At 48.9% G+C, this 27,542-nt stretch overlaps 1 protein-coding gene across 2 annotated transcripts in view; it reads left to right on the forward strand.

The window, feature by feature from the left end:
- The window catches only part of SMOX (spermine oxidase), a 47,591-nt gene continuing 20,049 nt past the window's right edge, over positions 1 to 27,542 (forward strand). The window contains exon 1 of one of the 2 annotated variants that reach the window (XM_044429050.1): positions 1 to 98. The gene's annotated coding sequence lies outside the window, so the exon portion shown is untranslated. Of the gene's footprint in view, positions 99 to 253; positions 359 to 27,542 lie in introns of those variants that run through there. The other variant, XM_044429051.1, reaches the window with a different exon arrangement.

Consider the following 27,542-nt stretch of genomic DNA (forward strand, 5'->3'; position numbering starts at 1 on the left):
GGAGCAGGCCGCCGGTCGTCGCCGCGCCGCAGAGCCAGCCCCGCCGCCGCCGCCGCCGCCGCGCCGCAGAGCTGTTCTCCCCCGCCCGCAGGAGAGAGGTGCCGCCCCCGCGCAGCCGGCCCCGCGCCCCCCGGGAGCCCCCGCCTCGCGCGCCCCCGAGCAGGCGGCCCCGCCCGCCGGCCGGGCGACCCCCTCCGCGGGGCTGGGACCCCCGCGCCGCAGCCCGGAGGAGGGGGCTCCTTCCCGCCGGGCGGCTCGCCGCCCCCAGCCCGAATCCTCGTCTCGGGGAGGATCCAGTGGCCGGGGGGGGGGAATCGGTGGGCAGCCCCCGCCCCAGGATTGGTGCCTCCTCCTCGAGGTGCGAATGCTTTGATCCTGGTCGCAAGTTGGAAAAAAATCTCCCCCTTCCTTAAGAAGCGGGTTGAAGTCCTAGGATTATTAGGGGTTCAGATATCCCCCCTCCCAAGCCCGTGTGGGCGAGGGGTGACCTCCTTACTAGAGCCACCAAAGCCCCCTCCCCCCCATTCTGGGATCCCTTTTGTGCCATGATAGGTTAGCCCCCAGTATTTTCCCAGTTTCATGAATGGATACAGGTAGATTCCCCCCCCCCCCCCCCGCCCCTCCAGTCTCATTCACTGCAGTCACTTCTGAGGATTAGGATTTGGTGGATGGGAGGAAAGGGGGCACTGGGCGGTTGTTGGTTATTTCCATGTGCCCCCCCCCCCCTCCCGGTCCACTAACCTGTTTAGACTCATGAGGACTAGAGGGGTGAGGGAGCCATGTTTTTCTATGTACCTAGTCAACTCCCTAATCCCCCCTAATTTTGGGGAGCTTGGTCTGCAGAGATGCCCTTTTTGGACATTCCTACTTTCTCCCTCCCCTCCAATTTAATGGGGGGCGGTGTTTAGTTGTCAAAGCCCCTGGCTTTGCATTGCATAAGGTAAGGTGCCGGTGACATCTTGGCGAGAACTTAAGGATTCCTGCACCTCACCAAAGCTGGCCTCAGTGCGTGTGCGTTGGAGGAACAGGTCTTGGCATTGCCCTTAAGTGTAGATTGCTACCCCCTTCCGGTTGGTGCGAGTGCTTTGGGGGTGCAAAACGTGTTGCTGGAGGGGCTGCCTAGCGCATTGAGCCACACGCACGGAGAACCTGTTCCTTCTCTCTCCTTCACCTTTGTCCATAGTGACATCTTGCCCTGGCCCAGCCCCTTGCCATTTTCATGAGGTTCAAGCAGCAGGATTGACAACAAACCAGCCTTTTTCCAGAGAATAAAGTCTCCTTTATCCTGGCTGGCTTTGCTGTATTAATTGCTCATAAATATAAATATTATTTTCCAAGTGTCACGAAAGATAAGATACACAAAGTTAAACAGCTCCTTGGAGCCATGAAATTGTGATGAAAGAAGGGTGAGTGATAAAACGGAAGATGAAAAATTTTTTGTTTAAAATTGCCTTTCCAAGTCGCTTTTCTCAAAGATGCGTGGGCTCAAGGCAACAGACAGAAAAACATAGAAAGCGCTTTTTGCAAAACCAGTCCAGCGCATTCCTTCTGATTCTTTTAAAATACTTTCTCAAAACAACAGTGAGGTTTTGTGCTGAAGCTGATTGAGAGAAGCGGGTTGTTTTTCTCCAGGGCCTTGGGGTAGAAGTGCCCTTCTGACTGGCTTACACCCCAGTGATAACACCCCAGAGAGCTTTGGCTTGGGGCAGTATAGAAATGAAATTAATAATAGTAATGCAAAGTATCCCATTTGCTTGTTTTCTTAAAGCTGGGAATGAATCATTAACCACAGCAGGAGAAACCGAAGTGAGTGATGTGTCTTTCTGCAGCAGTGTTTGATGAGTGGAAAGGGGAAAAAGAGACATTTGCTAACAAAGCCTTCCTTTCCCTTCCCCCACAGTAACACGGCTGGATGGGTGTGTGTGTGTGTGTGGGGGGGTCCATCACCGCTTTCAGCTGCATCAACCTGGCATGCCTTGCGCTGAAATAATGTGCAAGCCGAAAGAGAATGTATCTTGGTGGAAATGTTCCAAGGCATAGTTCCACCACTGAAATTGCTGATAAATACATATAAAAGCTGTACCTACAGAGTTCAGGTAGATAGACCTAGGAAAATAAGATGGAGCATAATCTCCTTTCAGTCAGTGTTCTGTTGATTCCGATGATGAGGCGCACATATGAATTGCCCTGTTGGATCCAACCAAGGTCCAGCTAATCAGGTAGCCTGAACTCATCAACAAGATGAGAAGGCCTGGCTTTCACCTAGTAGCTCTGCCCCAAGCAGCTGATACATGGAATAATGGCTGGCAGCTCCATTGATAAGAAAATTCAAGCACAATGGGACTAAATGCCATTCACCATTTTTGCATTATCACTAAGATTTCTATACTGGGCTGTCTGCCAGAAAGCCATCAGGGCAAGGTGGAGAAAATGAAGCTTGACAACAATAAAAGCAAGAATATTTAGAGCAGTGGAAACATTCAGAGAGTGTGTTTATAAAATGTTTAGTGGAAAAGGTGCATCTTCACGCCCTTTCCAAAGGCCAGGAGTGTAGGGACCCAATGGTAATGCTTGAGGGACTGCACCCCACGGTTTGCGGGGTGGGGGGACTCGGGAGGGGCTGTTTTCCATGCACATGGGCCCTTGCAGGCCGTGGTACTTTCAGGAGTGAGGCAGACAGCAGCTTAGAGAGCCAGCCAGGTCCCAGTGCTGGGGTTTCCTTTGTGTTCAGGTAGGCACATGATCGCTTCTTTAGGACTGTAAAAGTTCAGACCAGAATCAAATCTCTCTCTCGCTCTCTCGCTCTCTCTCTAGAACTTTTATATCCTGTCTGGTACTGAGAACTCGGGACCATCTTACAATAAGCAGGGTGGAGCACAGCATCCAAATTAATTGCCATACAATGAAACCCACATTAAAATCACTCTCAAACCTTAAGCAACCAGTTCAAGTCCTTCGGGATGGGTGTAATATTTCCCAATACCATGCACCACCTTTTAAGGCTCAGATTATTCTTTAGGGGAGGGGCATGGGTGTTTTGACACCGTGTGTCTTCACTGAGTCTCCCCAGTCATGCGTGGTTGAGAAAAGTGTAAAAACCATTTTCTTTAGAGAGCCAGTGTGGCGTAATGGTGTGGACCTGCGAGATTCAGGTTGGCTCACTGGGTGACTTTGGGCCAGCCACTCACTCTCGGCCTATCCTACCTCACAGGGCTGTTGTTCCACAGATAAAATGCAGCTATGTAAGCCGCCCTGGCTTCCTTGCAAGAGGAAGAAAAGCAGGCTGTAAATGCAAAATAAAAATAGTGTTAGTGCACCCTTACAGCTGGCCAGCTAAGAAAGCTCAGCGGGTTGTGGGGAAACACACGAAGGTGGCTCCATCTCCTCCCCTCCAGGTTACCAGGAAGATGTGCGTCAGTAGACCTGCATTTCCTGGTGCTTCAGACTGAGGCTGATGGCCAGTGCTATGCCTTTCCGTGTATAAAATTATGACTTTTCTGTTCCCTGGCAATTTGACAGCATATAACAGGCTGAACTGCTTAACTGAACTGCTTTATCAGTTGCGCTGTTTTCTTGCAAATTGGTTTTAGCTGTTTAAGTTGTTCTAAGGTGCAGTTCTTTGTATGCTTCAATCCCTGTGGTAACAAAATATTATATTAGTGGTTCTGTTGCTTTAAGACTTTTCCACTGTTTTTAAAATTTGTGCTGTGGAAAACACTTATAGTTGTTTTTATTGTATATTGGTTCTATTTAGGACTGGTAGTAAACTAGCTTCAACTATTGGATGCTGCAAAGTTAAAGAAATTAAATAATGAAGCCAGCATTTACGCAGCACAGAAGTGTTCTAAGCGCTATACCTTCATTTTTTTTTTAACAATTGCATCTTGGCGGCAAAGAAATTGCAAGTACCATTTTACTATTGGCACTAAAACTTCTCACAAAAATGATGATCAGCATTGAAGCAAAAATCCAAACTCCTACACTGGGCATTTCCAGTGAAGGAATTGGTTGGTAATTGGCCTTTTGATATATTTTCCTGTATAACTTTGTTTGCTCTTATTGTAACCTGGCATACTCTGTTTCCCTGTCTATGAGATACTCTCATAGATGTTGATACAAATTAACTGTAGGTTCATTACTGCTTGTTTTTATACACCTTGATTTCCTAGAACAAGAAGCCCTTTTCAGCATTCTGATATTATCAAGAAATAAATCCTGAGCGGTTTGCCAGTGCATAAACATGAAGTGTATTGATGAAGCATTTGCCATGTGATCATCGTAATATTGCCAACTCTAGCCAGAAGTAAATAACACAGAAGTGAATTTCCTTGCCTTGAAGCAATTGTGCACAAGAAAGCAGCTGGGTCTTGTTCAAACCCTACCTGCATCCGTGCTCAGGTGTTCATTCTCCCCCTGGTGAGGTCTGCCGGTCTCCTTCGTTTCTGCACCTCCTTAAGACTTGCCTCGGCTCCCAGGCATTTGACAGCATAGAATGGGCCTCTTAATTCAGGTGATCGAACAGTTATTGGTTTTTTATTGTCACTTGGATCTAGAGGTTGTAAATTATTTGTTATGTTTTAATCCCTGTTACTGGATACCTTGAGTCCCTCTTTCTCTTTTTGAGAAAGGTGTCAAAATCAATATGTGGTAACAGCAGCAAGTCCCATAATGCCTGACCATTGACCGGGCTTATGGGAGCGTTGAGTGGGGGCTTATGGGAGTGTTGAGTGGGGGCTTATGGGAGTGTTGCTCACACTCTGGGCAGCACCAGGCTGCTCAAAGCGGGTACAGGAGAAATATGTGTTTGGAACCCAGGAGATGGAGGCACAGCATTTCCAGGCACCCTTTGAGGTGCAGAAGTAGCAGTCGGATGGCCACAACCCAGTTCCTTCCAGATGCGTCTTGCTACAACGCTCAGAATTCCCAGCCAGCGTGGCCGTCGGAAGTATAGCTCCATGCATCTGGAAGGCGCCGAGTTGAGGAAGTGCAGTAGGCATAGAAAAGAGTAAGGCACTCTGTTTTCTCTTGCTCCGCTTTCCTCCACAAGTTGCTTTCTTGATGCTGGTATTTAAATGAACGAAAAGCAAGCAAAATCGCCTCAGACCCCGCACTGAATGTTTGCACGTGTTGTGAACTGGTTCCCATGTTGCTCTGCGTACACATTCGTTTCTACATTTTCACTGCTCGTAGCTTTGTCATCTGCTGCTAAGTGGAAAGTTTAGTCTTTCCTTCACCCTTTTAATCCCATGTTTACACGGTGGTGCAGCACTTTTCGCAAAGTATTATAGCGAAGGAATAATATATGAGGTTAAGTTGAGGACACCGTGGGATTCTGCAGTATTGAATTTGGTGGGATGTAAACAGCCATGTTTATTTTAAGTATACTAGTTCAGTTTACCTGAGGGATAATTCCTTGTGTCACCCAGTGAGGCTTTTGGGTTTCAAAATATTTTTGAAACATAGCAGCATTTTGTCAGCATAGGTGAAAACTTGTACTTTGGAGGAAATAAAAATAAGTTTGTTCTTAGGGGTGTCCAGAATGTTTACTCTTGGCTGGTCAGTTTCCTTGTGTGTTTCAGCTTATTTTTCATCCAGGAAGAAATTGCATTCCTTTCATGGATTGTCGCTGAAAACTAAGTGACCTTAGAGGAAGTGGTCCGAGTCGGGGTAGTGTGGCAACTCTTTGTGGCTACTTCCCCATGAGGGATTGTCCTGCCGTGAGAACCCACTCATTTTCAGAAGGGAAGCATTTTATTTTTGGATTATTTGAAAGCATTGCCTGAATCAAACAGTGTCATAGATTCATTTACAGCAAACAGTAGGGCTATGTTCAAACACAGTTGCAAGACCAAAAGTCTCATTACAGTTAGAGGGAATTACTTCACAGTAAATTGGTTTAGTAGTGTGGTCTCCATTGTTGTTTCAGCTGAAGTTGGAAGATTGGCGATGCTCCATGATCTGCTCATAATTTGAGGTCGATAAGTGGGCATTTATGTTGTACATCCTAGTATTAAACCCATAATCTAGCCTTGTTATGGTGTTAGGATGTTGTAAAACAAGGGTATTGTTTTTCCCATGGTCCAGCTATGGTCTAACAAGCAAACCCCTTTACAACTATTTATTATATTATATCTCATTTTATTCCTTCCAAGGAACTCAAGGCGGCTTACCTCATTCTGTACCTCCACTCAGTCTTATCCTCACAACAACAACCCTGTGAGGTAGGTTGGGCTGAGAGACAGTGACTGGACCAAAGTCACCCAGTGAGCTCCATGGCTGAGGGGGGACTTGAACCCGGATTTCTTGAGACCCAGTCTTGCACTCCAGGATCAGTGCTGAATGCAGGATGCATAACTGGAGAGAAACCACAACCTGGTCTGTGAGAGGCTCTGCTTTACATTCAGAAAACCCATGGATTCATCCCTGCCTTCTCCAGTAGTTAGGGAATAACCCTTTCTGGAATGCTGTTGCTGCCAGTCAGTGTTGACAATACTGGGTTGGATGGAGGGAGGCTTGGACTCTGTATAAGGCACTTTTTGGCATTCCCGCATGTGAATACAGCTCCTGTGTCTCCTTTGTTATAGATTAACATCCTTTGAGCAAGCTTTGGAATGTCAAGTCAATTGACCGGCCAGATACTGCCAAACTGCCAATTGACTGATGGGTCAATTGACCATGTGTTATTTGATTGTGGTCAAATATTGTCCAAAGATTCTTTGAAGCTGAGAAGACTCTTTCCTGCTGTTTAGGATGTCATGTTTATGCAAGGAGAGAAGTGAGAGAACCTTGGCCACCTTGCAGTGGATCTCATGGGGCAGAGTTCCCAGCAGAGCATCGCTTGATGTAAGCTCTGCTTTGCTGGATCCGACCAAAGGCTTGTCTAATTCTGTTGTGCCCAGTTGCTTCCAGGAAGCTTAATATGAGGCAGTAGCCCCTGGTGTACTTATGTGCTGTCACGTCGTCTCTGATTTATGGTGATCCTACGAATGAAAGTCTTCCAAAATGCTCTATCTAAGACATCCCTGTTCTAAATCCAATGCTGTGGCTTTCTTTGTGGAGTCGATCCATTTCTTATTTGGTCTTCCTTTTCATATTTTCATAGAAGAGTTGTTGTTGTTAAATTAGATTTATATCCCACCCCGTTAGCTGGAAAGGCTCTCAGGGTGGGTTACAAGAATCATACAGTTAGAAGGAGCCTGGAAGGTCATTGACCCCGACCCTCTGCTCAGTGTAGGACTTAAGTCTCTCTTCCAAATGCCAACTAGGTTTGAGCCCACTGAACTTCTGAGATTCGGCAGGATCAGGCCAAGGAAGAAGGATCTTCCTACCCCTCTGACTTCCCCTGGCATGATTGTCTTCTCCATGGAGTCGTACCTTCTCAAGATGTGTGCCAAGTTCAGCAGCCTCAGTCTTTCATTTTTGTTTCTAGGGAAAGCTCTGGCTTGGTTTGGCCTAGGATCTACTTGCTTGTCTTTCTGCCAGCTCAGGGTATTTCTTCCACTCAGCTTGCTTCATTATCCAGCTTTCATGCCCTACACAGTGATCAGGAATCCAAGAGTGTGGACGATCTTGGCCTTAGCCTACAGTGAGATGTCTTACCTTTTGATGCTTTTCCCTGCTGTTAATGAGCAGCAATTGCTTAACTGGGGGGGCAGGCTTTATCTGAACTTGGAGGTTCCCCTCGGGTTGAATTGCCAGCAGATATCCATCCATTCTTTCTTTCATGTCCGTGTGACCGTCCATGAGCCCAACAGAACCAACAACTTCCTAAAGAAGAGAACAAGATGGCCAAGCACCTTTTTGTGAACTTCACTGACCTGCCCTGGACTAGAATTGAGTGTTTTCCTTGGCTTTTCCACTGGTTTCTCATTGCATTAGTGCCAGTTGCTTCTAACACATCTTGATTTTGTGCCCCTTTGGTTACCCTTTACCTGTCCCTCCAGGTGCTGCAGCTGTCTTCCCAGGAAAGGCCCCCCAATCCCCGTCAGTGGGGTCCCTGCTTTTTGCACCTTCTCCACATCTCCAGAAATCCTTTTAAGATGGGAGTGACCAGAATGCTGCACTTGAACTGTGCTGTAGAGGCTACTGTTTTAAAAATAATTGCATTGTTTCTCAGCCAATGTTTGGTAACTGGCCTGATTAAAGTTTTCAAGGGAATTGAATGCTTTAAAATCTTATTATTTGACCAGTTGCTCAATCAATTCTTGTCTTGCTAGATAAGACAATTAAATCTGCCTTGAGGGTGTTCAGGACAGATACACTTCATCATAAAATCAGTAGAGAGGATCCCAATGATCTTGGTTTGTTTTGGTCTTTTGGGGATTGGCTTTTGGCTTTTAAATTTGCAGTGCAATCTCATTTTACTGAGTTCAGCGGGATTTACTTCAAGATAAGTGTGTCTAGGCTGCAGTAGACAGTGGTCTGGCTCACATGTGAGAACAAAACATGGCTTGTTCAATTGATGGGTTGTTGGGGCTTTGCTGAATTTGCCATGTCCTAATTCGGCACTCTGGATTATTGAAGATTAGACAACCCAGAGTTTGAACCCATGGTTTGCTGATGCATTAGAACTCCAGGTTGTTTAACCTTCTTAGCCTGCCTTGCTCTGTTTGGGTATCGTGATTAACAACCATGGAGTGAGTTATTCCTGGCAGCCCTGCCTTGCCCATTTATGGGTTGTTTGACCCACGGACTGGCATTATGTGTGAACCAGGTCAATGGTAGAAAGAGTCCATGTTGAGCTCTGTTTCTAAACTTCTGTGGTTACAGAGGAGAAACTCATTCCTTCATAGGAGGAATCAAACTTAATTTTATAAAGTTTGAAATGGCCCTCAGGTTCTGTTTCCTAGAGCTGTAGTATGCAGGTTTAAAAATGGGAGGCTATACAAGGATTTTTTTGTTTTACCCTGGCAACAATTTGCACCCGAAGCAGTGAGGAGAGTGGAGCCCGGCCATCAGGAAAGCAGGGGATGAGTGCCCGGGCGTGCGTGGGGTGGGTCCTTGCTTCCCCACACGCTGTCGGCGATGTGTGAGTGGGGTTTCGCGGGAGGCCATGCATCATCCTGTTGCTTCGGAGCGGGTTTGGAATGTGTGTTGGGGATACCAGCAGGCAGTGCTTGAGGACGGGTGCATTTGTCCAAAAAGATGCCGGACTTCATGCGGAAGGGCTGCAGTGAAAGGCTTGCGTGCAGAAGGGCCCTTAAAGTCTTTAGCACGTCCAGGTAGGGCTGGAAAGCGGCTGCCAGTCAGGGCTGACAGTACTGAGTCAGGTGCACTGTGGGTCTAGATTTGCTCGGTGTGGTTGTCATCTGGAGTTGCTTAGTGCCTGGGCATTCCTGCGAGGTCGCTGGTGTCCACACTCTGGCTTGCCGAGGCACGACCCTGCCCCAGGGAAGGTGAAGCTAAACCCTGGCTCCGGCTCCATCCCAGGCTGAGGAGGTCGCTGGGGCATGCCCTGCAGCTGAGCTGGGCTTCGGAGGCACTCTGAGCCACTCCGGAGCCATGACGTGGGGGCAGAAACCTGGCTAGTGCTGAGGGCCAGCCTGGCCAGCGATCAAGGCTCGGCGCTGGTAGGGTTTGGTTACGCCAGGTGCCACTCAAGCTGCGGCAGAGGCAAGGACCTCCTCCCAGGCTTACAACTTGGGAGGACAGGGAGGTAGTCGAGCTCTAAATTCTGGCGTACACAGGGTGGTCCTGTTGCTAAGTAGGCCAGGACTTCTTAAACCGAGTTACGTAAACTGAGTGCGCATCACCTAGACCTGGTGGAGTGCGATTCCCATAATCCTGGAGCATTGTCCATGCTGGCTTGGGCTGGGGTGGGCTGGGGTGGAGCCCAGAGTACCCGGGAGACCCTCATGTGGAATGTCTCCCAAAATTTTATTCCCTGCTCTGGGATTCTGCACTCAAGGGGTTGGTTTGCAGAGCTGGTCAGGAGCTTTGATGCAAGCAAATTGAAACGTGAACCTTGAACTTTCTTCTTTATTGAATTATTATTTTTAATTATTTTAAACATTTATATGCCGTCCTTTACGACAGCGTCTCAGGACGGCTTGCAACATTAAAATGCTTTGGAAGGAGTGCCTAGTAAAAGAAAATAGTGTGGGAGAAGAACACTTCCAAAAGCACGGCCTGTTTCTATAGAACAGGTGGAGAAAGAGTTAGGAGGGTCCGGAAGTACCGTAGTTTGAATGCCATCTTTGCAACTAGGGGGAAGGATAGCTTTAAAGTCCCTGCACATGTTTCCACATTGCAAACTTGCTTGTCTTTGTGGGAAAAGCATCCCTGCTGTTTGCCAAGATAAGCCTGGTGCACGATTTCCCCATTCCTGCTATGTGTATTCATAGCAGCAGGTTGAAAAATACGTGCTTGACCTAGAAATTGTTCATCTCTGTAGGTGTGCTACAGAGAAGCTTTGGATACTCCTTTTGGAGAATGTGTAAAGTGTTCTAAAGCAGAAACCGAGAAGCATTTTGACATGCTTTGGAAAAGGGGGGAGTAAGAAGCAGCAGAGCAAAATAGAGTCCTATTTGAATCACAACAACATTTGGTATTAAAATGCAACTGCAAAACTGCCAAAAGGAAATTACATGATTAACGCAGGGTACCTATTGCCAAGGGATAGAGTTCTAGCCAAGAATTGAGCTGGATTTTGATCTGATAGGGTTGCATAATCAAATAACTTCCACTTCAGAATATTTAAAATGAGGAGCTCTTTCTGGGGGCATAAAAGGCTGCTTTTTGGAAAGTAAGGCAGGTGTCTTAAAAGTAGAAGGACATTTTTCTGGCGGAGGGAAAAGAGCAACTGCCTAAACTGTTGGCAAACCAGCCAACTTTGCCCAAGGCATTTCCGATTAGGAATGCAGTCCCTCTAAGTTTCTGCGGGACAGGGTGTGTGTCTGCGTGTTTGTTTGGTTCTGTTTGAGTGCAGGGTGCTAAACTGTCTTCCGCCTCTTCAGGACATCTCTCTGAGGTACAGTATGCTTATGGCTCTTAAACAGAGGGAGGGCCGAGGGTCGCTTCATGGAATAATTTCCCCAGGTGTGTCCTTGATTAGAACCCCTGTCCAGTGCCCCCTTGGACTTGTCCGGATCGGAGGCGAGCTGCATGTTTCGCGGTTTTATAGCCCTGCGTGGCAGCATCCTTGTTTTTCTGTTTGCAAAGCTGGACTCCACTGCTCTGTACATCACCTTCCGTGCACGCTGTCTTGCAAGTGGATTGCAGGAGAATGAGAGAACCGTGCTTGTCAAAGAAGAAAAACAGGAGCTGAAGGATTTTAGGAGGGTTCTCTGGATGAATGGACACATCCTGCTCTGGACTGATCTGTGTATCACTCTGGCAAAGGTTGATGCAGCCATGGGGTAGCTGATCTGCGGCAAAGAGGAAGGACGAAGACTCCCTTCCGCGCACTTTGGGTCCTCTCCTCTCGGCTTGCTTTAGGGCAGGGGGAAAAGACGTGGCTGCTAGTTACGTGTCCTTTGGGTCTGGTGCAGAAGCCCCTGGGAAGGTTCTTTGGGGCTTCGGGTATATCTGGCCGTTGAGAAGCCGTGCGTTGCCATGGCAAGGAAGGGTCTAAGCTGCCTCGCATCAAAACCTCCTCTGAAGTTTACAATGCCAACAGAAACTCATTTCCTAGCGATCCCAGCTGCACCGGGGCTGCAGGAAATACGTCCCGTGGGCATCACACTGCCTTCTCTCCTCATTGGCTGCTTGAGAGAAGCATCCCACGGCTGCAGAGGCAGAGCTGGACCTTTTGAACCCGGCCACATCTGGAGCTGTGGCATTTGAACCGGCACCTTCTGCAGGCTGCACAGCTGCTGAGCCCCCGAGTTCAGGCACACCCTGTCCAAAATATGGGACATTTGCACATCCGTGTTGACTGCAGGGCGTCCCGGTAGTTGTCTTGTGTCTCATTTTGTGTATTACCTTTCGGGGTGAAGAGCACGTGGCCGGGGAGATAACCCTGCTTCTGTCCTGTGCTGCAGTCCCCATACCGCTTGTGGCAGGCACACACCAGCCCAGCAGGGGGACACGTCTACCAGTGGTCAGTCTCTGTGTCCAAATGACTCCTGGCCCCTCCTTTTCTACCCTCCCTGCACCCCGATTGCCCCCTCCCTGTTTTGTAGAGCGAAAATCGGGATCTTAGTTCAGAGGCAGCTTTGAAGAAACTGGTGTGCTTTCATTCAAGGCACATCAAGGTGCTGCGTCTGTGCTTTCAGACCGTTCGGGGCGATTATGCAGCTGCCGAGAAGCCCGTTCATCTGTGTGCATTGATGGGTGTCTGTCTTTAAAAACTTAAAAAAAAAATTAACACTGAAAAATAAAATACTAAAATACATCAATACAAATAAATATATCAATAACGACAGCAAGTGACTCCAGGAAGGTTAATAATAGCAAAGAACTGGAAGGAGAAACGGGATTTCCAAATAAGCAAATGGTATAAAGAAATCTGGGATATGGCTGTTAATGATAAAATTAACCCATTGAGTTAAGGTGAAAAAAGGGCTGACAAGTAGGAATGAGATTAATGATATTTGGAGGTTGCTTGTCGAGCACATATTAATAAATGCGAAAGGTATCAAACCTTCGGGTGACTTAATGCAATTTTGGGTGGAAGGGGTTAGTCCTGAATCAAGGAAGCATGGAAGAAGGCATTGAGGAGGAGGAGGAGGAAAGTGAATATTTAATAATTATGTAGCCAAGGGGCACCGGTTGTGTTTATCGACTTTTTACTTGTTTTTGTTTTGTTTTGCTTGTTTAAAGGCTTTTTAAAATGGGGCTTTCCTGGTTGGTTCAAAATTTCCAGACTTTTTCCGTCCTGCCCACCACAAGCTAGGTGCAAGTACCACACTATCCCCATGCCCACACTGGTGCAGGGAATGGGTGTGTGTGTGTTGACTTGCGGCATAAGACAGCTGTGCTATCCTGCTGCTCCACGTGCGTAGCTCAAAATCGGGGCGTCAGGGCGCTCCAACCCCAGAGGTGCAGACAGATGTGCAGGCATAAGAAGGGAAAAGGAAGAGTTGCACAAAATAGTGGGTGTTTGTGGAGGTGGAAGTGAGGAAGGGTGGACGGTGCTTGTTGGAGTGGCGAGTCCTTTGTTTTGGAAATTCTTTAAAGTTTCAAAACAACAAAAATTGAGGATCACAAAAAGATCCCCATATGGGGTCCACATGAGTGAATAATTGCTCATCACAAGCTTTAAACAGGTTAGTTACCTCACTGTAAAATGTGAAGCCGTTGTAATGTATGTTTCATGTCCGATGTGTTGAAAAAGCACGGGGCAAATTCACAGAGCTTTTCCTGGGCTAACGGAGTGGATCTTCCAGGATAACATGGGTTGCAAACCAAATAACAGGACATCTTCCTGCTCCGATCACATCTTTGAAAAGGCATCTGCCTTGCTAGAGTTCGAGGCCTAAAGCTGAGGTAGATTTGGCCTGATCCAGCTGGGCTGTGAGCGCCCGTGTGAGCTTTGTGTGGCTGAACTGCAGGCGGGACAGCTGTGGCAGATCAGACCCCGGGTACCATCCAGCATCCGGAGTAGCCTTCTGCTCCTCAAATGAGCCACCCCCTTTGAAAGCCGTCCAGATGGTGGCTGGCAGCATCTCATGGGTGTGATTTCCATGGTTTAACTCCGCATTGTGTGAAGAAGGAGTTTCTGTATTTCCTTCCATGCCTTTTCCTCAATAGGGATGGATGTGGGAGAGGATGGGAAATGGCGCTTTCCCGGCGAGTGTTGCGCCCGAGAATCGGGAGAACGTGCTCTCCCAGCAGTCTTGAAGCCAGATCCCGGCGAGCCGTGCTACAGCTGTGTGTTTGTTGGCCCCTGTCGTTTCCTCTAGCCTGTTTCCAGCTCTTCAGCTCTTAGGAAAGAGCCGTCCTCATCATTCTCACGTCGGCTGCCGAGCTGAGTCACCACCTGCCGCAAGGCGTCCTTTGAAGCTGGGTGATGATGCAAGCAAGCAAGGGCAATTTTGGGTTTCCTGAGCCAAGCAGGTTTGGGAGCAGTCGTATTAAAAGGGGGTCGCTCCAGAATTGCCGGCAGCATGTCCCAAAATAGGCACGGATGAAAATGCCAGTCTTTGAAAGTGACTCTGGAAAGGGACGGGCTGGAGAGGAGACTGGGGTCACCTTGCTGTCTGATTTTAATTTTCCTCGACCAAGTCTTGGTTGTGAGGAAAGATGGGAACCCTTTTATATACCGTCTTTTCATCTTCTCATGTCTTTAAAAGCGGAAGCCCATGTGGAAAGGGGAGGCATCGTTCATGTGCACATTTTCCCTCTGTTTAAAAAATACGAGGAAGCCTTCCATTCTTTTTCAGGACTGACCTTTAACAAGTCGCAGCGGGGAGCAAAGCAGGTCAGAGGGTATAAGAGGACCTGTGCCGTGCAGTGAGAGGTGATCTAGCATTTCTTCCTTATGAAACAACACCCTCTACAAATTCATTTTAGACCACTATTCCATTTTAGACCCGGGGCCCAATCTGATGGGTAAACCCTCTCGCCTTTTCTCCTGTTTTCTGCCCCTCTGGTCTCCTTCCTCCTCCTCTTACCATTGTCTTAAGACACAAGTGACTGGCCAGTCTTTGATCAACTCATAGGAACATTGGAAGTTCCCTTTGCTGCCAGTCAGTGTTGGCCTTTGGTCCATCTAGCCCTGCATCGACCTCCCTGGCTGTATCCGTCCACAGTGGTAGACCAACCCCACCAGGTGAAGACCACTGTTAACCAATGAAGTGGTGCTGGTAATGTTTTGGGTCCATGTTATGGACTCCCTGCTTGCTTCAAACAGGACAGGTGGCCTTTGACTTGCTTTTGGGATGGTCATGGGCAGCAGCAGTGAGTCGAAAATGGCTTGGATACTGGGGTTGTGTAGATAGGCCTCCAAGGTGTGTTCTTGGAGGCCTGGTTGTCAGCTGACGAGCCAAACATGGGCTGCTGTGTCATGGTTCCTGCAGTATTACAACCACATCTTCCCAGGTCTGTAGGTCTTAGCCAGGTGGGTGATTTGAAAGCCTGTCCCTTGGAGAATTTCCTAAAGTTGAAAGCCAGCTTTAGGCTGATGGGTCAGTAAAACTGGAGTCCTGAGAATTTTGTGGGAAGCATGATGGAATGCTTCTTTCTATATGTATCTACCGAATCCTTAAGGTTATCCATGAACACCTTTTCTGGTGCTCTCTCATTCTTCGGCCCAGGAGGGTAGCAACAAGAAAGAGGGCTTTTCCAGGGGTGCCTTCCTCGCTCTGAAAAGCTCTTCTGGGGAAGTTGGCCTGGTGCCCACATTGCTGCCGTTTCATACTTCTCTGTTCTCCCAGGCTTATGAAATATTTTGCCACTTTTAGCGGTTAAGATTTTAGTCCATGCAATGTGGTTTTCATGCAATATATATCTCTCTCATATTTTATGCAATGATGGTGGGTTTATTAGCTTTATGTTGTTTTCTAAACCATTGTTTTCTGTTGTTTTCTTGGGGTACCATTTGTAGTTTTGGTGGTATTGTTCCTTTTTACAGTGTACAGTGCCTAAAGAAATGAATCAGGGAATCATGCAGTCGGAAGGGACCCCGCGGCCATCGGGTCCACCCCGCTGCTCGCTGCACGTCTCCCATCCAGATTCTGACTGGGCCTGGCCCTGCTTAGCTTCCGAGATTAGGCAGGATCAGGGAGTTCAGGCAAATGTGTTATAAGCAGTTTAATAGATAAAATAAACAAGCCACTATTTGATCCAGTCATCCACTTCCCGTCCTCTCTTGCCGCTTCCTCTCTCTCACTGATTAATTCGGATTTGACTGCATCTCTTGTTGTGACAGCTTTCGCTTGCCTAATACCCAGTCGGACTAGATAAAGAACCCCACTTTTGATGAGGCATAACTGGGCCCCAAAGCCCAACAGTGGAAGGAATACCCAGTTCACCTCTGCTTACATTCCCACTCTTTCCCGAGATTAGTGGATTTCTGAGAGCAAACCCCACAAGGGGAGTTCCCCCCAAACTCTGCAAGGCTGTGATCCGTGCCTCTTACCTGGCCGAACAGGCCGTGATCTGGGGGCTGAGATGCCCCTGTTTGCTGTGAGCAGACATGCGCTTTAGCATATGGTGCTCTGTCCATATGGTAGCAATCAGCACTCTGTCCAGACCATACGCCAACATGTGTGGTGTCTTAGTAAATACTCTTTTGCTTGTCAAGGAGTTCGTTGGGTTTGGGGGAATAAAATTAGGAGGCATCTTGTAGGGAATCCGCTCTGCATCTTGTAGGGAATCCGCTCTGAGAAGTTCTTTTTACCCTGGGGGCATGGCTGCTTGCAAAGTTTTCTGGAGAGCTGTGCTGAGAACTTGCCAGACTGGGATCAAAATGTGCTTCCATCGCTTTTCAGTCCAGCCTGCCTGCGGGGTATTTTCTGGCATAACCTTCTTCCTAGAGATAGGAAACAGATGATGATGATGATTTAATTATATTTATACCCAGCCCTTTTTCCTGCTCAGAACTCAAGGCAGCTCAGGTAATCCTCCATTTTTTCTCACAGCAATCCTGCAAGATAGGAGGGTGTCGATAGACTGGGCTAAAGGCATCCTGTTAGCTGAGTGGGAATTCGAACCTGGATCTCCTGAGTCCCAGTCCGACACTCTGAACACCTGTGCCATGAGGACTCCTGATCTAAAGCGTTGACGCTCAACCCAAATCTGGCCTTCCAGGGTTTTGCAAGTGGCCGGGTGCCCCCTTTCCTAGCCCACAGCCCTTTCCCTGCAGTTGCTGATCATTTGGTGATTTTCCAGGTTTTGTGTGGTAGCCCCGCCAGTGTAACAGAAGGAAACACGTCTTTCCTAAGGCTTTGCTCCTGGTGGTATGAACTTGAGGGTAAAGTAGGCATGTGTTTGGGTCCTGCTATGTTACATTTTGCTTTGCCCACCGCTGGTTCCTGAGAGCTTCTCTGAAGTGCAATTCAGTCGTCTTCCAAATAGAAGGTGCACTTCCTGACTGATGCACGGGGACTGGTCTGGTCAAAGGCATCTCCTGTTCTAGCTCACCTTGCAAGGTGGCCAATGAGGTGCACCCCCAGACCTTCTCTGATGCTCAGGAGATCATCTGGCAGCCCAATTCATTTGCGTGCCCCTCGCCTTTCCTTGATTGTTGTGGTTGTCATCCATGGAAGATGCTGTTATCTGTGGCTGGTTGGTTATTCTGCTAGGAAGGGCTCCAGGTGCGTTGGACTGCAATTCCCATCATCCCCAGGTAGCATGGCCAACAGTGGGCTGAAAAAAAAGAACACTGCAGTCGAACCCATCTGGTGAGGATCTGGTTGGGGATGAATGTTGTGTGGACGTGAGGCAGGACGGCCACCGGGAACAGCCGTGAATGCAGGTCATCGGATGCCCCAGAGGGCTCCTGGTTGCCCTGCAGCCCAGCTGGAGGGTTTCTTGGAGGCGGCTGCTTGGCCAGCACATGAAGCAGGATCCTGCATTTGATCTTGGCCTGGGGTCCTTTCCAGGAGGACGCTTCTGCAGCAAGCCAGCTTCCCTCGCGGGAAGGTGGACGTGCGGCATCTGTGAAGGAACGTCTCAAGGGCATCTGTGCTGGGGAATGTCCCACCTGGCCGTGTGGCGGCAAGCCCATCCTGTGCTGGCAGATCGCCTGGTCGTCCATTTCTTGATTTTGGAGCTGAAACACACACGCTTATTCAAACGACACTTTGCCAGACTTTCCTGTTTCAGAGTTTATCATGATTCCAAAATGCACATCTCATTCGTTGGGTGTGAAATCTTTAAGAAAACTGTCGCCTTGTGCACCGGCCTTTGACAATTTTTGGCAGGCATCCAAGCGGAAGAGCTCACGAGTTCTCAGCTATCAAGTACAGGGGGCCAGCACAGAAAAGACCCTTTCCCCAGTGACTAACGTCCCACCACCTGAAGGTCACATGACCCGGGCTAAGAGCTTCAGTGATAACCCAGATCACAGCCTGCAATATTTTCTTGGCCTGTGGGAGTGTTTGGAATTTGAAAATAGCAGTCCTTTGTGCCAGCTGCCAAATGCATCAATCGGACAATGGACGGCAAAATATATATGGCAAGCTCTTGCATTTCTAGAGGTGCTCACAAGAGAGGAGTTGAATTCCTAGATCCTGGACTGTGCAGAAATGGATAGATTGACTTTATCATTGAAGGAGAAGGAAGATACTGACTTCTATCAAACTTGGGACTCTTTATTATTGGCTACAGAAACGGGACTTGGCATAGATTTAAATATGTTTTTAAGTTATCATGAATGGAAAAAAGAAGGGTGTGGGGGCTGACCCAGTGGGCTCGATGTTTTTGATGATTGTAGTTTTCTTTTTGTTTTTTAGGATTATAATTTTGCAAATAAAACTTATTTAAAGAGAGAGAGAGAGAGAGAGAGAGGGGTAGGATTAGAATTCCTAGCAATAGGGTTGGAATTTCTGGGCCCAAATGTGTTTGTGCCCAGCTCCGTTTCCTTGCCCTGTGCAGTTCCACAGATTTTAAAGCCGTGGATTCTCTGGAAACCAGAGGGGCAGCCGTGTGTGTGTTTGCTGTTGCTGTTTTAAATAAAAGGTAGCAAACAACTGATCATTTGGCAGCAGCTAACTGTGTATATTCATGGTTGTTAGCAAGCTTGTCTTTGGCTGTTAGGAAGGTGTCGTGCAAGTGGGGAGCTTGTACTTCGTGGCTTTAATTTTGAGGATGCTTGCAAGACGAGCCTCTCACTGCCGAAGGGCCTGGCTTTGTTGCAGTAGGACAAGCCCTCACTGCTTGAGGCCAGGTGCGCCCGGCGGACAGTTTTGGGCAGTGGACTTCGGAGAGGGATCCACCCCATCTCTCGATTCGCTTCAGTTCCTTTGCACCTTGGCTGATTTTGCACATGGGGGGAAAAGGGCGATCGAGTCTGGAGAATTTCCCTCCCTGCGTTCTCCATCAAAGGGACGTGGGTGGCGAGGCTGGGAAGATGCCTTTGCTTGGGATTTCAGAGCATCTGAGAGTGGACTGTTGCTGATACCTTTATATTCCTGTCATGTGCAGCAGCTTTTCTAGGCTTGAGCATATGTAGCTCGGGATTTATTTCCTGGAACTTTAAATGTCCTTTGTTGCTAATGGAAGTCGCTTTCTTCTCATGCAGGGAACAGTTTTCAAAGGGGATTGAAGCTGAGGAGGAGAGGATTAATCCTTTCCCTGTAGGGGCCAATGGAAAGAGTGTTGTTGTTGGTGGTGCTGGTGGTTGTTGTTATTATCATCATCAATATCATTGGCTGTGCTGATGAAGTTTATCAGTGAGGAGGGAGACTCTTGTGGTGGAGGAAAGGGTTAACCTGCCTTTCTCTGGACACTGTGTCTCCCCCCCCGCAAAAAAAATCCTCCCTCTGCAGTTCAGCTTAGCAAAATAACCCACTGATGCCAGTAGAAAGGTTGGACCCCACATCCCAAAGTGCCCAGCAAAACTCCCATTGGTGTGGTGTGTGAAGCTGGCATGATTTTAACACTGCAAAAGGACAAGGAGGATCGGGGGGGGGCACGCACACGTTCCTCCCCCCAGGAACCACACCCCCCTGCCGCCATCCCACATGGGAACGAAAAGCATCTGGATTGGCGTGAGCTGGGAACAGTTTTAGTTCAGCCCCCCCCCCCCCGCCAGCTCTGCCTCTTCGGCGTTCTTTGCATTCCGTGGCCCGTTTGGGAAGGCGTGCGCTGCAACGTGATCCGGGTTGGGGAACTTTTCAGACTCCTTTTGTTCTCTCAATTTGTGTTCCTTCTCTGCTTTCTATTATTATAGCCAGCGCGGGGTGGGGGTGAGCGTGTTCGACCGGGGTGAGCGCAGTTCTGGCGCATGCTAACATCCTACTCTCATCCAGTGGGTTGTTTAAACCCTACACCAAGCCGGGGCAACTGGGACGGCCTAACAGCCCTTCTGGGATGCCTGGAAAACCCCTTGGCGAGTGCTGGATTTGGAAGGTGTGTTGCTCCACCGTGGTCTATAAGCCACGTGTTGTGTGAACCCCATTACTGGGAGCGGCCTCCTCCGTGGATTTGTGGAATCCCCTTTGGAAGCTGTACAGATGGGTGCCCACCGCTCTGGCTTGCGGATCCAGATGCCATAGTTTGACCGTGCTCTGGGACAAAGCCCTTTCTTTGGTCCGTCCTGAATCTCCCACCAACCACTTTCATGGGATGTGACCCCACTGGGGTAGAGTCTTATGGGAGATTAAGGAAATGCTTCCTTCTCCACTTTTTCTCAGACCTTTTGTGTGCTCCTGCCAATGTGGAGGGGTACGTGTTGAGGCCTGTAGTCCAGTGAACGCCCGGGGCAGGCTCCTGGGACTCCGGTCTGTTTGCGGCAGCCCTGAATCCGGGTTCCTGCATTTATGGCATGCTTGTCTGGAACCGAGCCCCAGGCACTGTGCAGGCGGCGAGTCTCTTCCACGCCATTTGCAGGGGCCCGTGTGTTGCTCACACAGCCTCGGCCGCCATGGAACCCTGCAGGATCGCTGGTGCAAGCAGCACCCCTCTTCCCATCCACCTGTGGCGACATGGATGAAGGTAGCCGGTCCTGTAAGACTGGGTGGAGCACGAGAGGATCGCTCAAGGGGTGGGTGCCGGTGAGTTTCGTTCCAGCCCTGCCTGTACCATCTCTCTCTTCACTTGCCTGTTTTCCAGGCGAAGCAGTCCCAAATTTTTCAGCTGCTCCTCAAGGGTGAGTGGTTGTAGAGTTGTTGGCGTTGTCCTTTTCTGTCCTTTTCCCAGTTCTACACTTGGCTTGGTCCAGTGGTCTCTCCCACCTTGCTCCTCACTGTTGCAATCAGCCCTCAAGACCCTTTCCAAATCGGAACTTAAGCACTCCATCCGGCAGGGCACGGCATCTCAGCAAGCACTGCTTTTTCCTGGTGGATCAAAGATCTGTAAAGTGCTGTGGATTTCCCTCCAAATATACCTAATGGCTCTGCCTGTCTCTGCTTTCTGGGTGCTTTACATGTTTATGTTTTTATTTGCAAACTTTTAAGGTATTTGCTGATGCTTTGAAACTGCCTTTTCAAATTTATTTAACTGGTTCATTTTAAAATGATTTAAATTTAAGTTTAAACGGTTTAAGCCATCCTGAGACGTTTGTAGGGGACGGGATAGCAAAACTTTTAATTAATAAATAGAATGAATAAATTGAAGGGACGTTCTTCATTTTATTGCTGTGTATTGCACTTCATCTTGATCTTGGAAGGTGGCAAATAAATCTATATTCCATAAGCAAAGAGGTCACCAATACCCACATTTGTTTATGTAGGTTGCAGAAGTTTTCTTGATGCAGCACCGGAGAGCCTGGATGTAAATTTTGTTTTATTTTTGGAATGAAATGGACACACCCCAGGTGACTGCAGCTCCCGTCCCTGTATCCCTCCCCCCCTTCCTGCAATGGCTGCACACATCAGTCCAAACCATTGATTTTGGACTGATGTGGCAACTGATGCGGCAGCCCAGCTTGTGGGTGGCCGGCCCCAGCCAGCGCTGGCAAACAGCAGAGCCAAAACGGGAAGGAGGCTTGGTGCATCCAGCTGGAGTCGCAGGCCATGTTTCGGAGGAACAGGTGGCCGGGGTCCTCGTGGGCCCGCTCGGTGCAGCACCGATGATCCAGCGAGGGGAAACGGGGCCCGTTGGCACAACGTGTGTTTGCTGTTCTTGCAGCCCGGCGGGCAGCTCTCGAAGGGGGCAGGAGATCCGGCAGCATTGAGCTTCCCTCTCCAGGCCAGCTTTTCTATTAATGCGAAGAGCATTAATGCGTTCTCTTCCAGGCAGCGCTGCTCGCTTGGAGAGACAGCGTGAGCTGTAATCTGAATGCGCTGTGCAGAAAGTGATCTGAAGAGGAGAATGTGGAGCGGGTGTTCGCGGCCGCCGGCCTGGAGGACTCGGAGCAGGGTGGAGTTTCTGCTCCCGGATTGAGCCTGCCCGAAGAGGATGGACGTGTCGCCCTTGACCTCGCTTGCGTTTGGGCAGATGAAACCCGAACAGACGTGACGTAATGCGGAGGGGGGGACACAATCCTTTGTCCGTTCGTGTTTTGGAGCGGCTCGGACCTGCCACGCTGCAGTTGCTTTGTTTTGCCTCCCCCAGCAGCCCTTGCCATAGGTTGGCTTGCGGCACAGCTGTTCGCTCAAATGCCTTGGGGAAAGGACAGACTGGGTCATGATCCTGCCGGCTGGAGCGCCTTCCTTCAGCTTCGGCTGATCCATCAGCTGCGTCCCTTCCTGGAGAACGACTGCCTGGCGACAGTGACACACGCGCTGGTAACTTCCCGATTAGATTTCTGTAACGCGCTCTACGTGGGGCTGCCCTTGAAGACGGTCCGGATACTTCAACTGGTGCAAAACTGAGCTGCCAGGTTGCTGACGGGGACTGGGTGTTGTTCTCATATAACCCCAGTTCTCTGTCAGCTCCACTGGCTCCCGATTGAAGTCCGGGCCCAATTCAAGGTGTTGGTTATGACCTATAAAGCCCTAAACGGCTTGGGACCTGGATATCTAAAGGAATGCTTGCACCCATATATGCCCTCCCGCCCCTTGAGATCAGCAATGGATGTCCTTCTCCGGGAACCCTCAGTGAATGCTATTAGGAGGGCGAGTACCCGGAGGAGGGCCTTCTCTGCGGTGGCGCCCCACCTATGGAATGCGCTCCCCAGAGAGGTCCACCTGGCGCCATCATTATTTGTTTTTCGGCGCCAGGCTAAGACCTTTTTATTTAAAACTTATTTTAATTGCTAAATTATTGTATTTGTTAGGATTTTAAATTAGCTGAGAATGCACAGGGGGTTTAAAATGTTTTTTTCTTTTAAATTGTTATATTGTTATTGTTTATGTATTTTTTTTGTATTTTTTTGTGAGCCGCCCCGAGGCTTTGTTGTGATGGGGGCGGCATAGAAATGTTTTAAACAAGCAAATAAATAAATCAGTGTCTATTTTGCAATGAAGTGGTCCCAATGTGGGTGTAGCAATTTGGTACCAAACGATCTCAGTTTCTTAGTGTTTGTTATTTTTGCAAACAAATGAAAGTTTCTAGTCCTTAAGGACGGGGCTGGGAAATTGGTGGCTTTTTTGTAATCTCCAGAGCTTGGGAGCCAAGGTAGTCCTATAGTACAGGGGCAGTTTTCACAGCTGGAGCATGGAAAGGTCAACAGAGAGAGAGGGAGGGAGGGAGGGAGGGAGGAGCCTTTGCACAAGCAAAGTCGGTGGAAGTAAATGTGTGAATTTGAAGAAATTTCCAATTTGCTCATGAAAGATGGTACCCTGTGGTGAGCAATTTCATACTGTGTGAAGGCAGGGTGTTCCAGATGTGAGAGGTAGGTTGCCGTGTCACGGGAAGAGGCAGGTGCTCTTCTGAACAGTTACTAGTTACCTTTTTTCTTGCTGTGGTCCTTTCTGAGGAGGCACCGCTTGGGTTTTAGAAATTCTGCTTTCTCAAAATAAGAGAAAACATGCAAGTTACTTTTGCTTGTGCTGTGAATGCGGCGTACAAATGAGCAACAGCGATTTCTCACTCTAGTGATTCACATTTGGACTTCTCACGTTCCCAGATCTCATTGCAGGATTCCTTATGGTAATGGAGATGAATTCCAAGTTCAGCTTAGAAACATAGACACAGAGTGAGTCAGAAGGGGCCTCCCAGGCCATCTAGTCTGACCCCCAGCTCCAGCCGGCTCTGCTTACGACATGCCCACCATGTGCACGTCATGGTCTGGGCCTCTGCATATCTGTGGAGATACGGTTGCAATAAAGTTGATGAGCAGATAATTATTAAATCACTCATTCATAGTATTGTCACACAATCACTCCAAGCCTTGCAATTTGTTTGACATGCCATTGAGGAGTCTCTGACTTAGGTGACCCCTGTGTATGACAGCGCTCCCGAGTGTCCCACCCATGACATCTCTGCTCAGCAATTCCAAATTCAAGTTTGTGGCTTCTGTGGTAGAGTCCATCCATTTCTTACTTGGTTTTCCTTTTCGTCTTCTGCCTTTGACTTTCCCTAGCATGGGTGTCTTCTCCAGGGAGAAGTTGTCCAGGGAGCGGTGCCTTCTCTCCAGCACCATGCTTTGAACAGATCCATTTTCTTCTTGTCAGCTTTCTTCACTGACCGTCTTGCACATTTATTATTTTTTATTCACTTTTCGATTTATATCCTGCCTTTTTCCTACAAAGGGCTCAAGGCAGCTTACATCTCCTCCGTCTTATCCCCACAACAACAACCCTGTGAGGTAGGTTGGGCTGAGAGTCTGGGCCTGGCCCAAAGTCACCCAGTTGGCTCCATGGCTGAGTGGGGACTCGAACCCAGATCATCTGAGTCCCAGTCCCATGCTCTTCACCACTACGCCACACTGGCTCTCCAGTACATCCATACATTGCAATCGGGAATACAACAGTACTGTATTGTAAATTGCAAATAGCTCTGCAAAAGTGACGGACACATATTCATATTTGCCAGTGAACACATTTTAACATCTCTTTTAAATTTCCAGGTGTTTAGTTTGAGAGAATCCCATTAGCTACAAGATTCCTTTAATGTAGGTTGAAGAACCTGTATTGCCCATGGAACTGGCAGAATTCTTTCTACAGGTTGGCACCAGTATTGGAGGAGTGGGTCACTCGTGAGCTTCCTTGTGCAAGCTCTTGTTTTGGCCTTTGTTGGTACTTTTGCACCACATTCATTTTAGCAAAGCTTTTTGGTGCCTGTAGTTCTTCGTGTCAAGCAAGGCTGTCTTGGAGTTGGCCTTGATGGCCCCGATTCAGTGCGTGCCTCCGTTAGCGCTTCGTTCTGTTATTTCCAGCTTCGTTGGCAAAATCCAGATGAAGCGAAGGAACCGCTGGTGAGAAACAACCAAAACAAAACACATCTGCCTTCAAAACAAGCCCAAACTGTTGTTGCGTTGAGTTCATACAGAAATTTGCAGAAGTGGCGTTTTAGAAGTGCTGTCTGTTTCCTTCTGTATTTGTGCATATCCTGAAAATTATGTGTAAAGAAGTGGGAGCCGATGACATGGCAAGACCAAGGAGAGAAGGAAGACGGAGAAGGCCCCTCCCTTAATTCACTGATGGGAAAATCAGCCCCAGCCCTCTGGGGTCTCCCAAAGGGTCACCCCTCTTTCCCTTGTCCCTACCACCGGTTGTTTGCCCGTGCCATTCCCCGTCCCCATTCTAAGAAGTTCACATGCCTCCCTTCAAGCTTAAAGACCTGCATCTTGAAACTAAACTGTGCTGACTTTTTATTTGTCTTTGCCATCAGCTCCTCCAAAATGGAAACTGGCCCTCGCATGAAAGGGCTTTTCCCTCGGCCTAATTCTCCTCTGTTTCCCCATGTAAGTGTCTCACCCCAGATCTGGGAAAGAACAGCGCATGGTGCTGGGGGGGATCCTGCGTTCCTGCCCACCGCTCCATCGGAGGGCACTCTGGGCTTGATTTGAGCACAGCTTAAGGGCAGAGCTAATGTGGCAGGACTGGGACTTGGGAGATGCAGGGCCTAGCCCTGCTCAGTGACGGAGCTCCCTTGGATCAGGACTGCCTCGCAGCCTAGCCAACCTCTCAGGGTTGTAGTGAAGATAAAATGGGAGGGGGTGACTGCACGGGCTCCTTGCAAGAGGCTATCAGTGCCTTGAATAGATAAAATAGCTGTCTGCATTCCTCCCCAGAGCAGTTGCTTGGGTGTGGGATTGCCTGAAGGGAAGGGCAAGGCAGGCCAGGGCAACGCAAGACATCCACCCAGTGGCACGGATCCGTGGATGCCAGAGAGACGTTTCTTGCCTGCTGACTCAGACCAAAGGAGCATCACGTCCAGTGTTCTCTTCCTATGGCGGCCAGGTGCTCAGGACATTCATCTGTGTGGCACAAGGGCAGTGGCACCTTCCCACCCATGTGCCCCAGCAACATTGCCTCTGACACTGGAGTGGCACAGAGCCATCAGGGCGAGTACCCTCAGAATGGCCTTTTCCTCCTCAAATTCATCCAGCCCTGCTGTAAAGCCATCCAGATGGGAAGCCCCAGAGAACTCCGGCTGTTGGGCAAGACAGACATTAATTAAATAAACAAAATAAATAGCTGTCACCGTACCCCCCCTCCCTCCCTCCCTCCCTCCCTCCCTCCCTCTCTCTCTCTCTCTCTCTCTCTCTCTGTCTCTCTCACCTTTCCCCCCTGCTTGTCAGGCCAGGTGAGTGAACGGTGAAAGAATGACTGCCCGCGTTCAGGCACCTTGTCTTCCGATCAGGTTCCTTCATGCTACTGCCCGTCTCTTGCACCCACAAATACCTTCACGCTCCCCGCCGGATGTCAGTGCCACGAGGCTCGTCCAGCCCCTTTCCTCCCTTCTGCCCCCCCCAGCTTCCTTCCCCCACTGGCATTCTCCTCACACTTCCACTGCCCTGCCTTTGGGATCCCGGTTGTCAATTCACTGTCCGTCCTGAACGTCAGCGGCAGGTCATGAGGTGCCTCTGGGCACCGGGGAGCCCTTGGACTCCTTCATGGCATCCTCCTTCCAGCCTCCTTGTTTCATAACACGTTTTCTTGCTGACAACATCCTCATGCCGCCAATCTCTGTGGGTGCCGAAAAATGTAGGTTCAAAGGAGCTGTTTATTGGATGGGCTGCCTTGGCCTTGGACTCAGTCTTTGGGACTGGCTTGTTGCCCTTGGCCTTTGTGGCGGCACCCAGGATGGCTTCTCGGATCGCCTGGTGTTCCCATAAAAAGATCTCCCGTGCCAGATGTGCCCCATATTCAGCCCCCCAGCCCCCGTCTCTGCACTCTGCCCGTCGGGAGCATCCCCCTAACCTCAGCCCGTCTCTGTGCCATTTCTGCCAGAGAATCTGACAACTTCCCCTTCCTTCACAGAAGCTGACACAAATATTCCGGCAGTTGCTCTCCACCATCTTACAGGCATAGGAATGGGTTGGCAGGACCGATTCTTCTCTACCTTACCTCTTCTACTAACTCTTAAAACCAAGCAATGAGGTGGGGTTTTGAAAATCATTTCAGCCTCCCACAGAGGAACTGAGAAACCCCTTCTGGCTAAATGACTTCATGCCCCTTCCATTTCTCAATTTTGGCACATTGTATAATGTGATCAGGACACCCTCCTGGCCCCAGAGCACTGCCATCCACTCAGTTCTGTACCCTTCAGCATGTTTTAGAAGTTTAGACCTCTTCTTGGTGCCGTAGATCTTAATTCTTTGGTGGATTCAGTGTGGATTCACATGGCGGACCCTGAAAGGTGGAGTCTTTATGGGAGCCTGGCTGCAAAACGAACCCGTTTCTGTCATTTTCCTTGGCTTGGATGTTCAAACTGTGGCTTTCATAGAGGATCGCCCAAACTGTGCAGTATTTCTTCTAGTTTGAACTCTTCTAAACTCTTCTGGTTGTTTATGGGACTTGTATTGCTCTGACAGGGAGGAAACATTTCCTGCTAACTAGCCTGAATCTGGGTTGCCACAACTTGAACTGATTATCCCGTGTCCTGCACTCCGGCATCAGCGAGAAGAGATCTCGACCTTCCTCTTTGTGGACCTTTGTGACCTT

This window comes from Varanus komodoensis, unplaced genomic scaffold (assembly GCF_004798865.1).
Source record: "Varanus komodoensis strain SLA01 unplaced genomic scaffold, ASM479886v1 scaffold2, whole genome shotgun sequence".
In the NCBI taxonomy this organism is placed as follows: domain Eukaryota; kingdom Metazoa; phylum Chordata; class Lepidosauria; order Squamata; family Varanidae; genus Varanus; species Varanus komodoensis.